The sequence below is a fragment of the Canis aureus genome, chromosome 38, assembly GCF_053574225.1.
Source record: "Canis aureus isolate CA01 chromosome 38, VMU_Caureus_v.1.0, whole genome shotgun sequence".
In the NCBI taxonomy this organism is placed as follows: domain Eukaryota; kingdom Metazoa; phylum Chordata; class Mammalia; order Carnivora; family Canidae; genus Canis; species Canis aureus.
Window position 1 is genome coordinate 7,532,378 of NC_135648.1, and position 21,986 is coordinate 7,554,363.

The 21,986-nt window shown below is 39.9% G+C and overlaps 1 long non-coding RNA gene across 2 annotated transcripts in view; it reads left to right on the plus strand.

Moving 5' to 3' along the window:
- Positions 1-21,986, plus strand: part of LOC144307076 (uncharacterized) — a 130,396-nt gene that overhangs the window by 82,163 nt on the left and 26,247 nt on the right. For both annotated transcript variants that reach the window (XR_013374048.1, XR_013374049.1), the window contains exon 5: positions 8,638-8,778. This is a non-coding gene — a long non-coding RNA (uncharacterized LOC144307076). The remainder of the gene's footprint in view (positions 1-8,637; positions 8,779-21,986) is intronic.

The window sequence follows — 21,986 nt, forward strand, 5'->3', positions numbered from 1 at the left end:
AGGAGATGAACTGTGCTTGTCTAGTTTATTCTTCACAAATTTAATAATCAGCTAATTTAATCCTCCTTTACTGGGACAGGATAAATAAAACTGGCAGAGAGAGACCAGAAGTTTTACCAGAGTGGAGTTCTCTCCACTTGGAAGGAAACATTAAAAATGGAGAAGTGTTCCTCCAAACATAGGTCTATTTAAGCTCTCTTGAAACATTATGGGAGTAAGTCAATACAATTGGTTTGCTGAAAACAAAGATGCCTGAAGAAGATGCCACGGATCGAGGTCAGATGGCAAAGAACTTGTAGACATTTGGACAGACTGGGAGTGTTCTCTAAAATACCAGCATTAGGATTTTGAGACCACCATGTCTTGGTTGATAAGGAAAGAAGCCTATGATAATTTGATGATGTCTGTGCTGGGCACAGTAATGGGGTTGGTGTTGGGTTTACCTGTAGTTGTCAGTCCTGGTATAGATTGTATAATACCCTCCCCACCTTTACTCACTTTTCAAGGTTCGGCTCAACCATTTACCTGCCCTCCCTCAATGTGACTTACTGATCACCATTCACACCTTTACCACTAATATCCATGTACTTCAATCATACCATCCAACTCACATTATGCCATTTCATGCTTATATTCTTACTCAGTTTGGGGTCCCGGAGGCCTAGCACTGTGCCTGGCATAGTTAAGAGCACAATACCAGTTTGTAAGATTTAAGTGGGTCTTATCCCATAAATTTTGCCTAATTCCATTTGGCCACTGTGTTTCAGAGACTGCCCTGGGAAGACCATGGACATCAGCTCCAGTTTTCTTGCAACGATGCATTCTCTGGGGGAGAATCTCAAGCAGACTAGAGTTTGGGTGGGTTCTATACATTGCCTTTGAAGAAACACACAATCCTGTGAGCCACATTTGCAAAACTGAATAAAAAATGACTCTAGAATAGTTAAACCCAACTCCAAAGGCTTTAGGAAATGACGGCTTAAATAGGAAGCATGAAGCATGAAGTCTTTCATGTCTGGCTGATTTGAGGAAGACTAGTGGCTACATTCCTATTATCTCAAAGTTGATTATTTTTAATTTACTTAAGAATAGAAGTGACCTCTGAGTAGTGACTTGGGGAAGGGGTGGGGCTTTATTTATTGCAGTTTCCAAATCACTCTGCAATTCCATCACAAGGAAGAGTGACTAGTTGCTTAGGAGTAGTTGGGATAAGCCTTCGATAATCTCTCAAGTGGTGTGTAGAAGTGTGTAGAGAGGACACAACACTGCGTTGGAATCACAGAGCCCGGATGTAGTTATGGTTCTGGGACTTGGTAGCTGTCACAATGGGAGATTTACTTCTCCGCTCAGTACCTCCTTCCTTACCTGTAAAACGGAGAGGGTAATGCTACCCTCTCAGGCCTTGTTGGTGTCATGGAATATTGAATAAGAAAGTAAGGGGCTGAGATCTACTGAGAGCTAGTTGGAATCTGTATTATGCTTTTCTTGTTAGCCAGTAATTATGGTGGCTTTTCAAATATTTCAATGTTACGAGTGTTTGCTCTTTGCAGATGTGAGTGTATAGCTCTGCTTCTGATTCAGTTCCAAATGGAGCTTTTTGGTTTGGGGATGGCAGTAGCTATGCCTTTGCTCCTTTTCAGCAGTGAAGCACTGGCCCTTTGTACATAGATTTGTAAATGGTCATCCTGTTTGTGAATAACTCAATGGAGAAATAAGAAGTTGGGGGAACCCAGGAAAGCTAACAGAGCTAAATGTGTCTGAATTTGGTCTCCTTTCCCATAAACTGGGTGTATGCTGTGGCCTCGTGCTTTTCCCTTCAGCCAGAATTCATCTGTCTGAAGGATTTTGTTTGCAAACCTCTGCTAGGAGTTCTTGGCTACAACACTGGCTTGGCTGGGCCTGATGGTCCGGTTGCATAGCTCAGTTTCCCACCACACATGGAGGGAAGCCACCCTCATGTGAACATTAACATCTTGTAATTTCTTTTCTGCAGCCTGAGTCTATGGTGAGCTTCCCAGTATGACCCAACAAGGAAAACCATCTGATGGTCTAGTCTATGTGTAAAGCTTTCTCATTTATGTGGAATGTAAATGTTTTTGAGTTTGAAATGGTTTGGGCACTGCTTCCCAAACTTACGTACATATAGGAATCACCTAAGGGGGATCTTCTTAAGAAGCCCTGATTCTGATTCCACGGGTCTGCAGTGGCATCAGAGATTTGGGTCATTTGAGCTGTCTAGCTCATGGGCCTCACTTGGGAGAGCAAGGCTGCAGAGATAACAGGAGAGAACTGACTTTATAAAAGAACCTCTTCCATTCTTAAAACTCTCTACAGTCACACAACTCTAGACACTGAAGCCTTCTTAGCTGATAGGTGCTAAGTAAATCAAAACCTGTCTGAGGCAAAAGATTCACTGGTGTCTGGAACACACTTGGTGCATTTCAGTAGGAGGCAAACAGGTACAGATGGCAAAAGTGTCACTCAGGGCGGAAATACAGAGCTCATAGCCAGACAGTTCAAGACGGGGGAGATGAACAATCCCCACGAAGAGAGAAATGCCAGAAAACATGGAGAGTGTCATGGAGACTTGTTACTTTTTCTTGTTTGGTATTTAATCCATCACACCCAGTCATTGGCTAAGGAAGAGCAGTATTTATTCGGGCAGTTTGTCCACAAGTCTATCAGTGGAACTTAAAAATAGTTTGTTTCATAAGTGTAAACGTCTTTGGCTTTGCCAAAAAAGCCTTTTATTGTAATTGTAATTATTTTTATTTTTGGTGTGAGGAGAGAAAGAGGGCACTATAGTTGTATGTTGATGAAACACACTGTTGGAAAAGTGAAAAAAAAATAACACAAGTTGATTGTTTGCCTCTGTGCCAAAAAGATCTCATTTGATGGAATTTTACTTATTTACTTTTGACAGGAATTAACTGTTGGTCTTGTAAACTAATATGAAACTTTGGTCTCCTCCACCCCATATCCCTGACACGTGCAATGAAAACTGTACAGTGTTTGCCATTGTATTTCTCTCCAGAATTTTATTATACAATACGGCAAAAATAACAAAAATAGTCTCAAAGAAGGGATTATTGCAGCCATCTATGCATTCCTTTCACCACCAGTTATATTAGAAGCATTAACATCTTCATCAGCATCTTACATTAACACCTTTGACTTCCTTTCATCATCATAGCAGAAAAATTGTAAGGTGTATTTCTTATAAACATCAGGTGTGTTCCTGAAAATCTCTGTGAATTAAATAATTTTTCCATTAGTTTACAAGATTATTACAAAGTTTCTTCTAATGCTAACATTTCAATTAAAGATCCTTTGGTTCCCAATCTCATTGTCAAGTAAGCAATGATCTGAAAACCAATACTTACGTGTACTTTGTTGCTGCCAACTTACAGAGTCCTTCAGAGAATTCTTTTGTCATTTGAATTGCTACCCTTATGATTCATTTTTGAATCATTTCTATCCTGAACTATCCTAAAGAGATTTTGGAAGTTTTAAAATATGTTCACATGTTGCTCGATATTCCTCTCTTAGACAGGTGGAGACTGAATGTCACCCCCTCCCATCCTCACCCCTTGGACATGGCTTCAGCATTTCTAAATGAAGAGAGTTTTCTAGAAGTGATGATGTATGTCTTAAGAGACTAGATCATAAAAGGCATGATGTCTTCCTTCTTGATCTCTGTCACTTGGATCACTCATGCCAGGGGATATCGGCCACCATGTTGTGAGGACACTCAAGCAGTGCTATTGAAAGGTTGGCGTGGAGTAATTAAGACTTCCCTTCAACAGCAATTAGGAATCTAGGACTCTTTATGACAGTCCTGTGAGTGAGTCATTTTGCAAGGGGATTCTGTAGACTCAGATGAGGGTTCAAGTGACTGTACCCTGGGCCAACATCTTGACCACAGCCTCATGGAAGACCTCCAGCTGAAATCACCCAGCTTCCAAGGTAACGATCTACAGAAACTCTGTGAGATAACATATATTTATTGTTAAAGCCACTAAGTTTGGGAGTGATCTATTATACAACAGGAGATAATATAGAAAATACATCTATTATCAAACAGGCATCTATTGAGAGTTGGCTGTATCTCTGAATATTTAGGGAATTTGGGCATGTGAAGGATAAATATGGAAACAGCTATACATCAAGACTAACTAAAGAAAGGGGATGGAACCTGAATGGTTAAAAATAAGGGTTCCATAAAAAAGTTCCAAATCCCTAAGTGACCACAAGTCATGAACTACTGTAAAATTCCCTGCATGTCCCAAGAAGAAAAGAGGCTGGGAGGCCACATCTGGGGGAGGAAGTGTGAGGGATGACAGTGCTTCTATGATCTGTTGACTTTGTAAAGTAGGCTGCACACTTACTCCCCATTGATTCTTCCTTTATATTATCAAGTCCAGTGTGGTTTGAGTGCATTGCTCTGTTCGATTTATGTTAGTTCACAAAGCAAGAAATAGGACAAACCTGTTATGAGGACAAAGGGCTCATACTACGCAGTTTTTCTCTCCAGTGTCAGTACAAGTCGATCTTACAGACTTCAAGTGGAAGAACATTCATGTTAGTGAGTGCTCTGGCACATTCCATCTCTTTTCCTTGGAAGGGGCTCAGTGTCCTGCATGGCCAGTTCAAAGGAGAGGCTGGAACTCTGGAAAAAAACCAAAAATACTAACCACCTTCTTCCTCTTTGACTCTTAATTAGAGTGGACCTAATTTTTTCCCTGTTATTTTCTTTTCTTCATCTTTAAAATGACATAATGTGGATCAATTTCCATTGTGCTGGACTTCACAAACACCTTGTACAGATGGAGACACAGGACTCTGGTTGTTGTTGTGGTTAACATATTCCATTTAGAACCATAGAGCTTTGGTGCTACAGAATGTCTACAAAATCAGTTGGTCTCCTAGTTTGCAAACAGAGTCCCACAGAGCGTTAGGGTTCCTCAGTAGTGCTCCAATTTTATATCTTTTCATATGCTTGGGTTCTGGCCATATTTATTTAAACAAATGCTCCTGGGCCTCTGATTTAGTTATTGCCCTCATATTTAAGATGCTTAACCTGAGGTTTCAAGAAATAAATGGATTTGTGTAAAGTCACATAGTTTGTGGTGGCTGGTTTGACATGACCCTACAATGTAGGGTTTCAGATACCTGGAGGGTGGTCATCAAACATCCCATGCCATCTTCCAAAGAGCAGGATAAATGTTACACATTTACAGGTACAGCCAATTGGGAAATACAAGGATGTGGCTCAAGTTAGGTGTGCTTCATCTCCTCCTTCTCCCCAGTAGTTAACTCACCCCATCATTGGGAAGACTTTTTTTTCTTTATCTTGGCTAGATTTTAATTACTAGTGCTTTCTGACATTTTACATATCTAGTCAAATACTCTTCTTTGAGAATTTGTTACACTTCAGGGAGAAGGAACCACTTTCCTAAAGTCATGGATACATTTCTATTGTGAGAATGAAAAAAGCCATTAAAATGTTTGAATCATTAAAAATGTAATTTCTCCCCCAAATAATATTGTTTTTACCTAGGGTGGACATGGACAATGTAAAAGCAACACAGTAGGTGGCTCTCTTGAGCAGAAAGATGTAAAAGGATTTTGATTCTGCAGCTCCCCTCAATTCAGGATAACACCTGAGGCGTCAGAACACGACCCCTCCTGTGGTCTCCAGGGGCTGTTCAACCCCAGTGGAAGGCTTCAAGCCATTCCATCCCCTCCAAGTCTTGTCCAACAGTAATTCATGAAGCTATGAAACGCCTAAGGAAGAGGATTTTCAATATAAGTATTTCCCACAAAGTTTTAAAGAAATCAATTTAATTATAAAGCAGGCAGTTATTAAGTGTCTCTAATTTTTCAATCTGAAGAAGAATATCCAAATTTTATTTGTATCTTCCATCAGGTTTATGTGGAGGGCTGGCCAAAGAGAAGGAAGTGCTGCTTCCTGCAGTTGTTCATAGGCCCCCTGGGTCTCTGGTTCCCCATTTCCCTCCCTCTGAGGTGACCATCCATTTTGATATTTGTAACTAACTGAAAACATTCTTTCTGCGAACTTAAGTTGGCAAAAATGTCAACAGGGAAAGCATTTCCACCTGATAAAAATGAAATAAAATTCTGGGTAACATTTAGCCTTTCTTTGTCTGTCAAAAGACTTTATCATGAATCTTTTAAGCTACTTACCAGTATGTAAAATTGAGTCAAAAATCGAATGTGTTCTTAATAAGTAAATCCAAGGGTTCTTGAAATGGTTCCATATTCTTGTTAGCTTGCTCAGATTGACTAGTGGCTGGCAATGGGCCTGTGATCCTGCATTTTTTTATGTGAATAAAGCTAATTAAATTGTTTTTAAAAAGTGCCATTGTGTTCATTTTGGAATTTGATTACGGGGCACTTGCAAGAAATTAGTACAGAAGGTTTACTTAAGAATAAATAAAAATAAAAAAATAAAATAAAATAAAAAATATCAGGTCTTACAAAATATTGTACAACTAACAAAATATTTGTAGTTGTTATACTTTCTTGAATACTTGTCATATACTGGTTTCTGCATCAACGATGCCTAACATACGTTAATAATATGAGGCATACAACATATAGTACTCTACCTAATTTCCCAATAACCCTATGAGGTGGTATAATTAGCATGGTTTTACACATGAGAGAACTGAGATTCACACATGTGGGTCTCCTGTGGTCTCACTGTGTGGAAGTGGATAAGAGGCAGAAACCCAAGAAGCCCCTAAACCTACTTGAACCACTCTCCTGTATAGCTTCCCTACTGCAGATTGGGTATAGTGTACCAGCAATCAAATTTACTGGCTTCCCTTTAATCACTTTTAGGTGATTTAAAGAAACATGGTTTTGCAATCTTTTATTTGCATCCATGAACCATGGGGTTTCCCTTTTTAGAAAAAGGCAAAGTGTCTGGTAGTGTGGCAGCAAGAAAACTGTACTTGATTCACCTTACTCCACTTTTCCATCAAAGCAACTATGATAATTCAGATGCCAAGTTATCACAACCAGAAAAGAAGATTATCAGTCAATTATTTGCTAATGTCTGTTAAGAACAACCCATTAAGGAATACTCAGGTGGCAAAATAAATCCTCAAGTTCCATTAGTCAAGGATGAACAAACAAAAAGATAACATGAAGCCTATAAAAAATAGTGCAGTTGTTCATAAATCTATACTGTCCAAGGATAATACCACATGAGAAAAAACATACGCAGAAGAGAAGAAAAGTCACCTAGACCACATTCTCTTTACGTTCTCAACAAATTGGAGAAAGCGTGAGCTTGTGAAGCAAGAGTTGAGAGATGAGATAAAAGTGGCTTCGGGAATGCCAGCAGACATGAAAAAGGATCTGACAGGGGCAGGAAGAGAATTCTGGGAACCTAAAAATGCAACAGAAGAATCAAAATATGCCTTGAAAGTAGTAAGTAGAATAGGTAATGCAGAGAATCAAGTCAAGTCAGTGATATAGAGACAATGGTGATGTGGAGATATGTTGTAGACAAATATATCTGGCTATAGATGCTGAAAAAAGATCTTAAAAAATTAGAGAGAGGAATTTGCTATAGAGAACAGAAAACCAATTTTAGGCAAGCAACATTCAGAAGAGAGAGACCAAAACAAAAGAAAGAATAAGGAAAGATACATAGACGAAAACTTGACTGATCTAAAACGATCACCATTATCAGCAGCATTAGCAGCACTTCACAAATGTGGATTGTGATCCAAGGAGCTTACACCATCTTTCAGGATAAACTATTGATAGACTAGCATATTCTTGCAACTCTTTTTTTTTTTTTAAAAGAATTGAAAAACATGTAGTTTAACAAAGAAGAAAATTTGTGCTGCCCTTAGGCTATTCTTCCTAATATTTTATAAAACTTTATAAGAAAGTTTTAAAAAGGCAGAGTTTTGATGAAAAATGTTAACCCAAGAGTTCTTACAGTAATACAAAAGGTTGTTGTCTGAAATGTTCATGCTTAAAGGCCAAAGAAAGGCATTTTTAATCATGGAAGGATTTCGGAGAAAAATAGCACTCTTGTGGATGTGTGCTCGAAAACATGACAGCTGCTCCGAAGATGAGTCAAACACTCTTACCCGTGAATGGACAAATTCAACCATTAAAGAACCATAGTGTAAACTGATAACATTGAGAAAAAAAATGTTAATTCTAAATAATTGTTACAATTATGATTCCAAAATTCAGTGCAAAAGTAACATGATATAAACAAATTCAACCAAAATGAAATTTTGGTTTCACAAATTACATTTATAAAGGTTGGAGAATGCAGATAATTAGTAATATCCTAATTTGTTTTATCGCATAGAGAATTATTGCAGTGTACTGCCTTTATAATTAAAAAATTGTAGTTTCACATATGTCTTTGAAAAATTTGAAGTAGATATAAAGATATATTAGTTAGGAATGTATTCAACTATAAACACACCATAACCAATAAACAGTATATTCAACAATAGGGATTACTTTTTCTCTTATAATAAAGATTCCAGAGGTAGTTAGTTGTTGGTGTTGTTTTGGGAAATAAATCATCTTTAGAGATATATCTACAAGTCTTGATCCTGCCCTCCTGTTCACAAGGAAACTGCTGTGGCTCCAGCTGGTTGACCACATCCAGGCCAGAAGAAGGAGAAAGTGGAGAATCAGATGCTCCAGCAGAATCGTGCTTCATTTTACTGGCCAGAACTGTATCAAGGGGCTCTGTCAACTGTTACTGAACAGGTGAGCATTAAATGAATATTTGATGAATGACTTCATGAACTAAAATAAAGCAGCTGAAACATGCCACACATATATTTTAATAAGTTAAAGACTGTAAAATTGAGTTCAAAAATAAAAAATACACATATAATAAAAGGATACAGAAATAAACAGATGTAAACTTGTAGGAAAATTTACCATGTGCCTCTCATATTTTGAAAGATTAGGGGACTGAAAATCAAGGACTTAAGTTAGATAATATAATTTGGCAGGATTAAATAGTAAGTATTATTTAATAAAAATGAATTAATGTATATCTACTGAAAATAGAATATACATGTAGAATGTTCACAAAATAAATACAGGATTTTTAGGGATACAAAGAAAACCTCAACAGATTTGAAAATACAGATAGAGCATAATTACATTTTCTGATAACTTTGGCTCTTCATCAGGTTTAAATAACTAAAACAAGCAAACGCATTTAACCATGTGATAATTTTCTTAAAATTTCTTAAACAACTACTGAGCGAAAAGGGAAAATAAAATTTTCACTACAGATCGTGAACTGATACTGGGAAAGTTATTTAGAAAATTATCATATGAAGTGAACAGTATATCTATAGACAAAACAAGTAATTTATGTACTTTTGTGATTTATTAGGAGTGACAGTTTTATGTTTCAAAGATTATTTATTTATTTATTTATTTGAGAGTGAGAGTAAGCAAAAAGAGAAAGAGAGCACAAGCAGGGGGAGGAGTAGAGGAGGAGAGAGAAAGAATCTCAAGCAGACTCCACTCAGAGCTGGGAGCCTGGGGCAAGGGCTGGGGGGTGGGGGGAGTGGTGATCTCATGACCCCCAAGATCAGGACCCCAGCCAGAACCGAAAGTCAGTTGCACAACCTACTGATCCACCCAGGTGCCCCTAGTTTTATGTTTCAAAAGCAACAAAACAAATTTGAGTAAAATAGGGGAAATAAATAAGAATAAAAGCAGACAGTAAAGAATTAGAGAATGGAAATAGAATAATTAGTGTTGATTAGAAAGTTCAAGGGGCACGTCTTTAAGAATATTTATAGAATAGATTTAGGATAAGATTTATAAAAATAGAATAAGGATAAGGATAAGGATAACCGCAGCCCGGGTGGCTCAGCGGTTTAGCGCTGCCTTCAGTCCAGGGCCTGATCCTAGAGACCCCGGATCGAGTCCCACATTGGGCTCCCTGCATGGAGCCTGCTTTTCCCTCTGCCTGTGTCTCTGCCTCTCTTTCTCTCTTTGTGTTTCTCATGAATAAATAAATTTTAAAAATCTAAAAAAAAATAAGGATAATCAGGAGAAAGTGAGAGAGTATTCAAAAATAAAATTGAGAAATAAGAAAGGGCTATAAAATAGACATGGTAGAGAGGAAAACTATTAGAGATTTATTTGCATAATTCTAAGGCAATAAATTTGAAAATCTGAATAATTTGGACTGAAAATATAATTGACTTGATGTGATTTAAAAAATAAATAGAAGATTGAATAGAAAAATTAGCTTTGGAGAAAATAAATAAGGTATCAAAGACTTATTTCCAGAAAGACACTTGTCTTATTGGCAATTTTCCCCCCCAGTTGTCCAGGCATTGATAATTCTGATGCTATATAACTTTTCAGATAATGAGTGGGAAAAATCAGAGAGGATGACAAAACATGAGAGACTCCTAACTCTGGGAAATGAACAAGGGGTAGTGTAATGGGAGGTGGGAGAATGGGGTGACTGGGTGATGGGCACTGAGGGGGGCACTTGATGGGTGAGCACTGGGTGTTATACCATATGTTGGCAAATCGAATTCCAATTAAAAAATTTTTAAAATAAAAAAAAACTTTTCAGATAATAGAAAATCATGGACAGCTATACAAATCATTTATTTATGCTAATTTTTATTAAGTTTCTCATTTTAATTGCTGTATAGTTAATATAGTGTTATATTAGTTTCAGGTGTAAATTATAGTGATTCAACACTTCCATATGGTCCTCAGTGCCATGCAAATAATTTATTACGATAACTTAACCTTGGTATCAATATCTGAATGAGGTAAAATGAAGTAGCATAGCTACAGAACTGAGATTTTCAGTATATTTCTCAGCTACCTACATTAAATGTATTGGGAATATGTGCAAAAATTTCAGATTTGTGGGTCCCACTCTTCCCCATTGGATCAGAGTCCTTAAGGATGGGGCCGAATAATATTAAATTCTTATTATCAATTTAATATAGAAAAATATATAAAAGAAAATGCGTTTTGAAAGTCTTAGAAAAATGTTTGCTCATATTACACTTTAATAGAAGAAATGTGGAAGATTCCAACAGTGTAGAGAGTACACAGTAAAAAGCATCCGTATCCCCCTTCTCTCGCCACCATCTTATTCAAGTTTTGTCCCCAAAGATATCTTCTGGTGTGAACAACAAAAAAGATGCATATACCAGTATCTATCTTTACCTATCCATCTTCAATAAGTGTAAAAATGTGGCCAGAATATGCTCATTCTTCTTCAAGTTGCTTTCTCTCGTTCAATAAGTTATACTGCAAACTTTCTATATATTGTACACAGAAATCTATTTTTTTCCCTAATGGCAACATACTATCCCATCAAAAGGATATGTGTGTGTGTGTGTGTTTTTCTTTGAAGATTTTATTCATTCATTAGAGAGAGAGAGAGAGAGAGAGAGAGTGCACAAGTTGGGGGTGGGCAGAGGGAGAGGGAAGCAGATTCCCCATTTAGCAGGGAACAGGAGTGACTCCGTTCTCAGGACCCTGAGATCATGACTTGAGCGGAAGGCAGACACTTAACCGACTGAGCCACCCAGGCGCCTCAAAAAGATATGTCTCAAAATTAAGACTGATTGGTAAATATATTGGTTGTTTTGGTTTACTTTTGCACTTTCTACATATACTTTGTGAATACCTCTATGTGGTAAATATTTAGTAGCAGAGTTGCTGGGATCTAATATACATGGATTTTTAATTGGGTACCTATTGCCAAGCCCTTCCCTAGAAACAATAAGGAATACGAGTACCTGGTTTCCCACATCCTTGCCAGGACCGGGTGTCTTCATCAAATGTTTGGAATTTTGCTATATTAATAGACTTAAAATGCTATCTGTTTTAGTTTTAAGTTGTATTTCTTTAATTATCAAAGAGTTTGGGAATTGTTTCAAATTATATTGTCCACTTACAGTTTTTCTTCTACCCCCTGTGAACTACCTGTTTGCAACTATTCTTTTTACTACTGGATTTCTTCTCCTTCTTGTGATAGATTGCTTGAGCACTTTGAAAATAATGGAATTGATCTCCAATTCGCTGTTTTTAACAAATTTCTATTGTCTTTTGGCTGAGGGGCATGTTTTCTATTAGAGAATTAAAATTATTCAAAAGACAAATTTATCTTTTTGGTTATGGCTTCTGAGTCCTGTGATCTTCATCTTTAAATTGTTTCCCACGTGGTGATTCTACTGCCTCACAGCTGATCTCAGTTATAAAAATGTATGTGAAAATCCATATTTCTGTAAAGAATTGGTGCAACTCACCCACTACAGTAAAATAGTCTATCCTAAATTCAAGAATGGTTCACCAGTAGGAAATTGATCAATATATTATTTCATAGCAGTATTTCAAAAGAGACAAATATAGTAATTTCAGCAGATATAAAAATGTAGGATACAATGTAACCTATTTCTCATGGAAGAAAAAGAAACTCTTAGAAAGCTGAGAACATATTTCTGTAGATGATTAAGAATAAGTGTCATGAAGTATCAGCCAGTGTGATGTTTAATAGTGAAGCACTAGGGACAATTCCAATTAAGATTGGAAAGCTGACCAGAATTCCTGCCCCTGCCATCATTATTTCAGATTGTTATGAACAGAATGTCCAGCACAACATGCAGAAAATGGAAAGAGGGTGCATGAATATTCAATGGGAGAGAACAAAATTATCATTATTTGCAGACGACGTAAGTATATAGAGGAAAAATTCAAGGAAATCCACTTGAAAATTTCTTAGAATTAAAGTAATTTCAGAAAGGAAATGTTTTGGTCCCTTCTGGCTAGTAGAGCAAAATACCACAGACTGGAGCTTAAACAACACACAGTGATTTATCATGGTTCTGGAGGCCATCAAGTCTGAGATGAAGATGCCAGCAGATCCAGTGCCTGGTGGGGGCCCACATCCTGGTTCATGAGCAGCTGCCTTCTCCCTATGCCCTCACGTGGTAAAAAGGGACAAGAGAGCTCTCCGGATTTCCTTTATAAGGTAAAATGGGGCAAGAAAGCTCTCTAGATACCTTTTATAAGGGCACTAATCCCACTAATCATGAAGGTTCTGCTCTCAAGACTTACCTCCCAAAGCCCCGCTTCAAATACCATCATGTGGAGGGGGAAGGTTTGAACACTATATGAATTTGTGGGGGAAACATGACCATTCAGTCGATTCAGGGAGGCAATAGAGAGTAAAAGTTCGAAGAAATTTTTGTTTTCTATGAACAAATAAGAAACAATGAGGAGAATTAATGGAGAAAAAATGGCTTAGTGTCTTTCAGAATGACGATTAATGCTAATTCATGGCCATAACTCAACAAAATATATGTGGAGTTTATCTGAAGGAATTTAAAAATCCACCTAAATCCAGCTAAAGATATAAAAGTAAGCCTAAACAAAGGGATAGGTTTCTCATGTTCTTCCATGGGATGGTTAAGTACTTTAAAGATATTACTCCTCAGATGAATTTTTAGGCTTAATGTTATTGCAGTGAAAATCTCAGTCTGAAGAGTCATTTGGTAAATGATTCTGAAGTTAATTTCAGAGAGTAAAATGGGTGGGAATAACAAAATTATTTTGTAAAAGAATAGCAGTGCTGAAGGAGAGACTTTAATTATTAGATTTCACCATGTTTAATGATGATATTAGAATTAAAAGGACACCTGCATTAGGTAAGTTTCAAAATACACTCAGTATTGGTCCAAGTGCCTTAGCTGAAACTCTTGGGGCCAGATGTGTTTTGGAATTTAACATTTTGGAATTTAAAAGGTAATTTGGTTGTATCCTAAATAATACTGAATACCTTCAGTGGAGTCTGGACCAGTTACTCCATAATCAAATACACTGATATTTCTGTAACAAAACTGGGCAGGATACATCAAAACTATAAACGGCCTCCTACTGATATAGATCATATTTTTCTCCCAAATGAATGTTGGCTCCAAACTCATGATAAACAGCTTTCAGTTTTCAGAAGTTTAGGGTTATAGATTGTGGGCCGCTATGTATGTGTGTCACAGGCTGTGTTCCTGGGACTCTGGGATGATGATTAGGTTGCAGGATGTGGGATAGGGAGTGTTCTTAGGATCATCATGGAAGCAAGTAGGGAATGGAAGTGAAATCAGGCAAAGGGAGAAATTGAGCTTTGATTCAATCCCAACACAGGCTTCAGCCACATGGGGAGGGGCTGATAGGGCCATCAGAATTCTCCTTAGCTGGGGGAAGGGCTGTCTTCTGCAGCTGGAGGAGTGAGTCTTTCATTCCTGAGGGGGGAGGGAGTCTGGGTGATACATCAAGGTGTGTACTGCATGTATGGCAGTGTAATATGTGATAAGGAAACATCATAAACCAATGGATTAGTCAAGAAAGAGTTTGGAGAATGATCTCCAGTAAATTCCTTACTTCATACTATATACAAAAAATAAACATGAATCATAAAATTAAATATAAGAAATAAAGCAAAGCATGTAGGAAATATGAATATATATTCTCTAGTCTTTAAAGTGGAGAGGGAATTATAAACATAAAAGCATGGAGGAAGTCACAAAGTAAAGGCAAAGATTTGAGGACAATTAAATTAAAAATTTTAAATAATAAAATCATCATCAAAATCAAAAGGCCAAAAACAAATGGAGAAAAAAATTTGCAGTGCACATAGCCCAGGATTAATATACAAATGTACATACATATGTATAAATATACAGCTCACATAAAGTTCCTAAGAATAGCTCATAAAAAAAAGAACAGCTCATGTAAATAAGAATCACCAATAGAAAAATGGGCAGCATTATAAACTGAGAGTTCTATAAGCATGGGAAAAATGTTCTCAAAATAAATTCAAAGAAATCCTAATTAAAACATTGAATTATTGGGACACCTGGGTGAATCAGTCATTGAGCATCTACCATTGGCTCAAGTTGTGATCTCGGGGTCCTGGGATTGAGCCCCACATCGGGCTCCCTGCAGGGAGGGACCCTGCTTCTCCCTCTGCCTATGTCTCTGTCTCTCTCTCTCCTTGTGTCTCTCATGAATAAATAAATACAATTAAAAACAAAACAAAAAAAACAAAAAAAGTCATTATATTTAATCACATTTTTACCTATGTTAAATTCTACTCATGAAACAGAATGTTTAATGTTGGCAAGTGTCCAATACTTATACCCCCAATAAATTGTTGCCACTTACTTAGAAAACTTTTCTCTCTTTTTTGATGGTCATTCTCTCTCTCTCTCTCTCTCTCTCTCTCTTTTTCCAAGCCAAACTGTATCCAGCCTTATTAAAGATACTTTTCATAAACAATCATGGTATTTCAGGCAGGACTTGGGCGGCCAATTGTTAACAGTATACAACAACTTTCAAACTCCCTTCTTCAATGGACTACCAAAATCAGAAAGCCACTATAAAACCCCATGAAGTCTTCATGTGATGCTCTGAACAGGGCAAGTTTAGAGTGAGGGTTGACAGTTCACATTTAGCATGTTGTTTAACAACTTTTCACAAGCAGACCCGGAGTTTCAGGAAATGAAATGAAAATGGCAGAATTATCAATCTGAAGATCCACAAGCTAAAAAAAGGAACTCTTTTGAGGGACGCCATCTCAATGGTGACACTGTAAAGTCCAGATTTCCTGACATACTGGGAACCATTTCATGGAGTCAGGTTCCAACAGGTCTCTGGGTTAAGGGAGTCAAGTCTATGTTGAAGGCAGAGAGGGAGAAGAGTACATAAAAAAATGAATTTTAGTTTTTCCACACCACCAAGGTGGCTCATGTGTGTCAACATCGAGGAATCCCTCCTCCTGGGAGCCAAGAGGAAGTTTCTTAAAACTAGAAGGGGAAGGTGTTTTTCCCTCTTGTTATCAATCTAGCTTCGGAGATATTCTATTAGTGACATGCCCTTCCCCCAAAACAACAATGAAGTGTTCCGTGTGTTAACAACATAGCTTAAAAAAAAAAAAAAGTAAAACAAAATTCTGCATTTTTATAAAACTTGATAAAAAAAATAGTATTTCAAACTGTACAGTCACCAGAAGTACACAGTTATCAAAAATGCACACACTTCACTTGGCATCTCCAGCACCTTCAGCTTTCTGTGCCTGGTCTGTTTAGGCCTTTCCATTTTCTGCAGGTTATTTCCATCCTTGCCAGCATCAGCTTTCCCTTTTTTCCCTTTGGGTACCTTCTCTCCCTTCTTTGCAGCGGCCTTTTTAGGCTTGGGCTCTGGCTTTGGAGGAGCAGGTTTAGCAGATAACCTTGCAGATCTTCTCTGTGGCTCATCCTTCACCTTGGCTTTATCTCCTTTAGCCTCCCCTTCAGCCATGGCAGCCGTCGAGGGAGGGAGACTGGAGGCGCCAGCAGCAGGGGGAACTCGTGGGCGGCAGCTCTGATGGCCATTCTCATTCAGACTTAAAACATCCCCTTTTTGACTGGACTCAGAGGCAGAAGCCCTCAGAGAGGATAGGCTCCATCTCTTGTTATCTGTTCCTGGCATTTTTCTTTGGCCCCTTCATTCTTTTGGTCAAAAGTTTCATAACCTGCAGCCCTTCCTTATTCTTCTTAGTACACTGTTTGGAGCAATACACCCACATTTGTGTGGACCCTCGAGTAACAAGATGCAGAATTTGGGCTAATTGGTCCTAGGTGTCCTATCTTCCTTGTTTTGGGGCTTTCTCACAACATACTGGGAGGCAGTGTCTTCTTCAGAGAGACTGGTCTGTGCATTCTACGAGCTCTTCTGGGCCCCAGATGACGAGGTGCAGTCCTATGAGTGAGTCCAGGGATATCCTTCCCCTCCTTGTTTTTACAAGAAATTGAGAACCCTCAGATGGGCATCCACAGATGTGTGCATTCGTTCTCCAGTCCTCCTTGGTCTGTAACAGGAATGCCCATCACTCAGTAGCAGATGGATATGGCCATGGGTGGAGACACCCTGCTTCATGGGGAACCTGGCTTGTCGTTCCCAACAGGAATTCACACCACATAACCCTTCCATTCTTCACCCAGAGTATCAGCAGCAACTTCTGCTCCTCATAAAAGATAAGAAGTTTGCAAACATCATCCACTGCACTGAATTCCCGGCAGCCCGTGGCTGGGAAACAGATGCTCAGCTTCATCCCAAAGCAGCCCACCACCTCTGCGAAGCCATGAAAAAGAGCTAGAAAAATTTTTGATAATTGATTCAAGAGCCTTAAAACTCTTTGTTCCCCTTTACACGTAAAGTCATTTTTAAAGGAATCTCTGCTAAGGATCAACTCAGCAATTCGAAGAAATATGCATGCAGGAGGATTTTCTTTGCCATATCATGTACAATAAGCAAAGAATTGGAAACAATATCTCAATAATGGAGAAATTTATTTACTTATTTTAAGATTTTGTTTATTCATGAGAGACACAGAGAGAATGGCAGAGACACAGGCAGAGGGAGAAGCAGGCTTCAGGCGGGAAGCCTGATACAGCATTTGATCCCAGGATCCTGGGATTACAACCTGAGCCAAAGGCAGACACTCAACCACTGAGCCACCCAGGTGCCCCTCAATAATATAGAAATTTAATAAATTATTATATATATAATAATATAATATATTATCATATATAAAATAATATATAAATATATATTTATATATAATATATAAAAATAATGTATATAATATATAAAATATATATTATAAATTATAATAAATTATAAATTATTCAGTATGCATTAAATTAGATGTAATAGACATTAGAAAAATCAAATGATATAAAAATGCTTACAAGATTGTATAAAGAAAATGTAAAATATAAAGCATTATGTGGAACATCTGTCTACCATCTACATCTATCATCTATCCATCCATCCAACCATCCATCCATCTATCTATCCATCTATCTAATCATCATTTGTCACCTTAGAAAAGAGAATAAAAATAAGTAAAACGTTAATGGTGCTCATCTCTGAGTGTTAGAGTATAGCTAATTTACATTTCCTATGGGGTCCTGTCTGGTATTGTAAATGTCCAAGAGGGCTGATTTCCTTAATGCAGGGCCACCCACAGGGAATCAAACTGACAGCAGAATCTGGAGAGGAGTCCTTGCCCTGTCCCTGCCCTGTCCCTGCAGGCTGAGCCACCCTGGAACTGAGCGGCTGACCCTACTTGGTCTCTGGAGGCTTAGTCTGGAGGCTTAGTCTCTTCAAACCTCTGGCAAAGGATCACCTTCTCCTATGACAGCCTGTACCCTGTCCCCAGCCACACTCTCCACACAGGCCACTGCAGCGTTCATCACACAAACCAACAAAGTCTGATGTGCACACAGGCGATTGCTCAGTGGAGGAGACCTGGCCAGTGTCTGTACTGTCGCCCTTCCCGGGGCTTGCCCGGTTAACCTCTCTATGCCCTTCCTGCTAACGAGCTAATGGATACCCAGTGAGTGCAGCCCAAACCAAATATTAGATTGTTAGTCAGACTGGAATGTTCCTCAGTCGTGTATATGAATAGTGTTTGCAGTTTGGGGTTATCCACATGACCCGCCTCTCATTATCACAGATGACAAAGAACCGACTGTATTCATAACCATATGAACGTTACTCACACGAGCTAGATTTTAGAAGCAAGAGAAAACAGAGAAAGGGGAAAGAAAAAGATGAAAATAAATGGACAGAAGAGTAGGGGGCTGAGAGAAGGAAACAAGTGAGAGATTGTGTTAACTAGAAGGGACCGTGCAGGGCAGTCTGCGAGTCCAGCCCCAGCATCTCCTGGCCTCTGTCTTGGAAGGGACATGGGATGGGAAGGCAACTGGTGCCAGGCCAGCTCTGGGATGGGATCTCCTCAGTGCCTCTAGCCCTTAGAGACCTGTGCGTGGTCCCTGTCACCCTCTAAGCCTTAGAGAGCTGTGCATGGTCCCTCTCACCCTCTAGGCCTTAGAGAGCTGTGCGTGGTCCCTGTCACCCTCTAGGTCTTAGAGAGCTGTGCGTGGTCCCTGTCACCCTCTAGGTCTTAGAGAGCTGTGCGTGGTCCCTGTCACCCTCCAGGCCTTACAGAGCTGTGCGTGGTCCCTGTCACCCTCCAGGCCTTAGAGAGCTGTGTGGTCCCTGTCACCCTCGAGCCCTTAGAGAGCTGTGCATGGAAGAGAAGACAGACGGGGTGAGAGATGAAGAAGACAAGTGAATGTTTGGTCAACATAAAGATGAAACCAGGCCCTAGAACTAGAACTAGAAATGTCATCATTTCCATTTAGTGACCCCTTTTACTGTTAACGCAGTTACTCACAAGTGGGTGCACACGTATCACTTTTCCCACATCCTCTTGGCCTCTGGCTGGGCCCCTCGAGGCCTCAGCATGACCTGTGTTTATCTCTCATGTGATGGCTCTGTGAAGTCACTTCTCTGCTGCCATGCTCCGTCACTGTGCTATTCCCTGTCACCCCGGCAGCTCCCCCCGGCTCCTCTGGGTTGGCTGGACTCAAGCCCTGTCTTCTCTGAGGGCTGCTGTGGCCCCAGTTATCTTGAGTCCTCGGCCTCAGACCATCCAGTCTAACAGGACCAGTATCTGGAGTATCTGGTTCTCTTCCCGGGTCAGGCAAGTACAGTTGGTGCCTGAGAACTCCGCTCTTTTTCTGGACAATAGAGCATCAAAGGCCTGCTCAGTCAAGACCAGCTCTTCCTTCTATTTAAAGGATGTATATTTGGCAGAGTCCAGAGAAATTTGAATCCAGGTTCCCTCTGTCTTTCCCAAAGGAGACCCGAATCCCCATGAGCCTTGAAGCTTTGAGGACCCAGTCTGTTTCTGAAACATCCTCTTAGGAATGTGCAAACCTTTAAGGACTGATCTCATTTAAATGCATACCTACTAAGTGGTCCCAAGGATCCTGGTTGGAGTCTCAGGCAGGTCTCCTGGAAACTCTCAGAATTCCAAGTACACACCCCCTGGGATTCTATGCATCCCTGTTAGTTAATGAAATGTCACAGATATGGCTCCAGCCTTCCATGTCTCTCTGCTGCGCTCCTGTCATCATCTCTTTACTGGTCCCTCATCCCCCCACCCATAGCATTTCATCAGTGCCTGGGAATCTGACTTTTCCATCATCCTTCACAGGGCTATCAAAGCAGCAGCTGTAAAGGGCAAAATCAGATCACGTTCCCTATTTCCACGGCTCGTCACTGCCTGGAGCTGCTTATGGGACACACGAGGTGGCTCCCACTTCCCACCTGCCTGCATCCCTGCCCTTAAGCGGTGGTCTCTGATTCAGTTTGATAGCCATAATTTCGTTCCTTTAGCTCCCTCTACCTGAGTAACTGTGGTTGTTCTCTGTTGGGGGAAACCTTAGTGATTGTTTAAGGCCGGATCAAGTGTCATGTTTTTAAGGAGGGAGCATTGTAGTGTTAATACAGGATGTAAAGCACCAAGTACTAGATCTGGGAACATCAGGGAATTTATTATGCCCACTTTCTCTTAACTTTAAATTGTGCAAAAAAAAAAAATCTACCACATAAGATGGATGAAAAGATAAATAAATTCATGTATATAAAGCAACCAGCTTGGTATCTGGCAGGAAGAGTCAATAGCCTTTTCTCTACCTTTTGCTTTTCCTGTGGCTTATGACTCCTTATTTCCTTTTTCTTCCCTCTGTTCTTTAAAGGCCTTTCTAAGCCTTTGGATGATGTTAACTGTGCTCTTGTGCGGTCATTTTCCAGGACCTGCTGCTCTTGCTGGAGGGGGCACTTTGAAGGCAGGACCTTTGTCTGGTCCCTCTTCCCAGCCCAAGGCAAACAAGGACTCAAGAAACCTGAGTGAACTAGTGAATGGACAGTATAGGCAACCTCTCCAGGGGAAGGCAAAGACTGCATGCATGCCTTGTGTTGTTTCTTCATGGAAACCAAGAGCTATTCTCCACGGTCTCCCTCAACTTCTCCGTCACCCTGGATAAGACCTCATGGCTCTGAGTTATAGAACCTTGGGGATGTCAAAGGGTCAGAAGGGGTGGGGTGTCAGGGATCACCAGAGTTCGAGACTCAGAGTGGTGAGGGCTCTGGTCCAAGGTTCCAAAGATGGAACAGACATAGTTGGGCCCAGACATGTTTCAATCAGGGTCCTGGGCCAGGGGTCCCTCTGCTCCCTGCTTTTGCTTGCCCCAAACCTCAGGGAAGGGGCATGCTGACTCAGCAGGAGTGCTTACAGAATTCTCATTATCTTGAATATTTCCAAGCTACAGGCCTTCAGGTGACTCAGGATAGAGTCTTGACATGCCTGACTATCTGGACATAAGCATTCTGTAGTGAGAAGGTGGAGGAATTAGGTGCCTCCAGAGAGTCCACATTTGATATGACCACATAACTCCGCAGCTCCAAGTGCTTTCAAACACGGACTTCTCTGCCCTCAGAAGCACCCTGCTAAGAAGGGGATATCACTCCTCCCTCTACCAAGAGGAAACCGAAGGCCCAGAAGTGAAACCATGTCTCTTGGATGCCTCAGTGACTCAGTGGGGAGGCTTTAAATAGAACCCACCACCCTACCGCTCCCACTTCCTACCCATTAGACCACACTCTCTTCTGAGCACAGGAATGCAAGCCCTGTACATTCCTTCTAAGGACAAAATGTGCTCCTTGGAATTAGCTACAGGATTCCAGATTGAACGTCATGAGTGAGGGAGAGAGGGAGGGGAAAGAGGACCAGGAAGATGAAAGTGACTTTCTTCCCTTCTCTGTTTGGACTACACGTTGGCAGGGAGCCGGAGTGTCAGGGGAAGGTGGGCAAATACTGAGACTTTGTGCATTTAAGTGGTTACTCACATCCCTAACCACCATACAGCATTGGTGCTGGGGACTGGTGTTACCTGCATTGGCTCATCATGGCTAGAAGGAAGCTCAATGTCTCAGATCCCATTTAATAAATTTTGCTTCTCACACAGAAAGCCAGAAAGACAATATCTTGTTTACTCCTTAAAATAGTTCTGTGAGGT